Genomic DNA, 3073 nt, shown 5'->3' with positions numbered 1-3073 from the left:
GCCGCTCGCCGCTCGCTCGTGCAGCCAAAAATGGCCAGTTTTGGCCCGTTTTTGGGCCGTTTTGGCCAGTTTTTGGCCTGTTCTTGCATTGCGCGGTGACCGTCGAGAGCGGAGCAAAACGTCAGCCATCTCAGCACCCTGGAACCCCCCGGGTGGCACAGGGCTGGATGGGGCTTTCGTATAGCAGGGACGGTGCTGCCTCTCGCTTCGCTCGCTGTCCGCCGCTCGCCGCTCGCTCGTGCAGCCAAAAATGGCCAGTTTTGGCCCGTTTTTGGGCCGTTTTGGCCAGTTTTTGGCCTGTTCTTGCATTGCGCGGTGACCGTCGAGAGCGGAGCAAAACGTCAGCCATCTCAGCACCCTGGAACCCCCCGGGTGGCACAGGGCTGGATGGGGCTTTCGTATAGCAGGGACGGTGCTGCCTCTCGCTTCGCTCGCTGTCCGCCGCTCGCCGCTCGCTCGTGCAGCCAAAAATGGCCAGTTTTGGCCCGTTTTTGGGCCGTTTTGGCCAGTTTTTGGCCTGTTCTTGCATTGCGCGGTGACCGTCGAGAGCGGAGCAAAACGTCAGCCATCTCAGCACCCTGGAACCCCCCGGGTGGCACAGGGCTGGATGGGGCTTTCGTATAGCAGGGACGGTGCTGCCTCTCGCTTCGCTCGCTGTCCGCCGCTCGCCGCTCGCTCGTGCAGCCAAAAATGGCCAGTTTTGGCCCGTTTTTGGGCCGTTTTGGCCAGTTTTTGGCCTGTTCTTGCATTGCGCGGTGACCGTCGAGAGCGGAGCAAAACGTCAGCCATCTCAGCACCCTGGAACCCCCCGGGTGGCACAGGGCTGGATGGGGCTTTCGTATAGCAGGGACGGTGCTGCCTCTCGCTTCGCTCGCTGTCCGCCGCTCGCCGCTCGCTCGCGCAGCCAAAAATGGCCAGTTTTGGCCCGTTTTTGGGCCGTTTTGGCCAGTTTTTGGCCTGTTCTTGCATTGCGCGGTGACCGTCGAGAGCGGAGCAAAACGTCAGCCATCTCAGCACCCTGGAACCCCCCGGGTGGCACAGGGCTGGATGGGGCTTTCGTATAGCAGGGACGGTGCTGCCTCTCGCTTCGCTCGCTGTCCGCCGCTCGCCGCTCGCTCGTGCAGCCAAAAATGGCCAGTTTTGGCCCGTTTTTGGGCCGTTTTGGCCAGTTTTTGGCCTGTTCTTGCATTGCGCGGTGACCGTCGAGAGCGGAGCAAAACGTCAGCCATCTCAGCACCCTGGAACCCCCCCCGGGTGGCACAGGGCTGGATGGGGCTTTCGTATAGCAGGGACGGTGCTGCCTCTCGCTTCGCTCGCTGTCCGCCGCTCGCCGCTCGCTCGTGCAGCCAAAAATGGCCAGTTTTGGCCCGTTTTTGGGCCGTTTTGGCCAGTTTTTGGCCTGTTCTTGCATTGCGCGGTGACCGTCGAGAGCGGAGCAAAACGTCAGCCATCTCAGCACCCTGGAACCCCCCGGGTGGCACAGGGCTGGATGGGGCTTTCGTATAGCAGGGACGGTGCTGCCTCTCGCTTCGCTCGCTGTCCGCCGCTCGCCGCTCGCTCGTGCAGCCAAAAATGGCCAGTTTTGGCCCGTTTTTGGGCCGTTTTGGCCAGTTTTTGGCCTGTTCTTGCATTGCGCGGTGACCGTCGAGAGCGGAGCAAAACGTCAGCCATCTCAGCACCCTGGAACCCCCCGGGTGGCACAGGGCTGGATGGGGCTTTCGTATAGCAGGGACGGTGCTGCCTCTCGCTTCGCTCGCTGTCCGCCGCTCGCCGCTCGCTCGCGCAGCCAAAAATGGCCAGTTTTGGCCCGTTTTTGGGCCGTTTTGGCCAGTTTTTGGCCTGTTCTTGCATTGCGCGGTGACCGTCGAGAGCGGAGCAAAACGTCAGCCATCTCAGCACCCTGGAACCCCCCGGGTGGCACAGGGCTGGATGGGGCTTTCGTATAGCAGGGACGGTGCTGCCTCTCGCTTCGCTCGCTGTCCGCCGCTCGCCGCTCGCTCGTGCAGCCAAAAATGGCCAGTTTTGGCCCGTTTTTGGGCCGTTTTGGCCAGTTTTTGGCCTGTTCTTGCATTGCGCGGTGACCGTCGAGAGCGGAGCAAAACGTCAGCCATCTCAGCACCCTGGAACCCCCCGGGTGGCACAGGGCTGGATGGGGCTTTCGTATAGCAGGGACGGTGCTGCCTCTCGCTTCGCTCGCTGTCCGCCGCTCGCCGCTCGCTCGTGCAGCCAAAAATGGCCAGTTTTGGCCCGTTTTTGGGCCGTTTTGGCCAGTTTTTGGCCTGTTCTTGCATTGCGCGGTGACCGTCGAGAGCGGAGCAAAACGTCAGCCATCTCAGCACCCTGGAACCCCCCGGGTGGCACAGGGCTGGATGGGGCTTTCGTATAGCAGGGACGGTGCTGCCTCTCGCTTCGCTCGCTGTCCGCCGCTCGCCGCTCGCTCGTGCAGCCAAAAATGGCCAGTTTTGGCCCGTTTTTGGGCCGTTTTGGCCAGTTTTTGGCCTGTTCTTGCATTGCGCGGTGACCGTCGAGAGCGGAGCAAAACGTCAGCCATCTCAGCACCCTGGAACCCCCCGGGTGGCACAGGGCTGGATGGGGCTTTCGTATAGCAGGGACGGTGCTGCCTCTCGCTTCGCTCGCTGTCCGCCGCTCGCCGCTCGCTCGCGCAGCCAAAAATGGCCAGTTTTGGCCCGTTTTTGGGCCGTTTTGGCCAGTTTTTGGCCTGTTCTTGCATTGCGCGGTGACCGTCGAGAGCGGAGCAAAACGTCAGCCATCTCAGCACCCTGGAACCCCCCGGGTGGCACAGGGCTGGATGGGGCTTTCGTATAGCAGGGACGGTGCTGCCTCTCGCTTCGCTCGCTGTCCGCCGCTCGCCGCTCGCGCAGCCAAAAATGGCCAGTTTTGGCCCGTTTTTGGGCCGTTTTGGCCAGTTTTTGGCCTGTTCTTGCATTGCGCGGTGACCGTCGAGAGCGGAGCAAAACGTCAGCCATCTCAGCACCCTGGAACCCCCCGGGTGGCACAGGGCTGGATGGGGCTTTCGTATAGCAGGGACGGTGCTGCCTCTCGCTTCGCTCGC

The sequence above is a fragment of the Musa acuminata genome, unplaced genomic scaffold (assembly GCF_036884655.1).
Source record: "Musa acuminata AAA Group cultivar baxijiao unplaced genomic scaffold, Cavendish_Baxijiao_AAA HiC_scaffold_431, whole genome shotgun sequence".
In the NCBI taxonomy this organism is placed as follows: domain Eukaryota; kingdom Viridiplantae; phylum Streptophyta; class Magnoliopsida; order Zingiberales; family Musaceae; genus Musa; species Musa acuminata.
Note: the sequence above shows the minus strand (reverse complement) of the source record.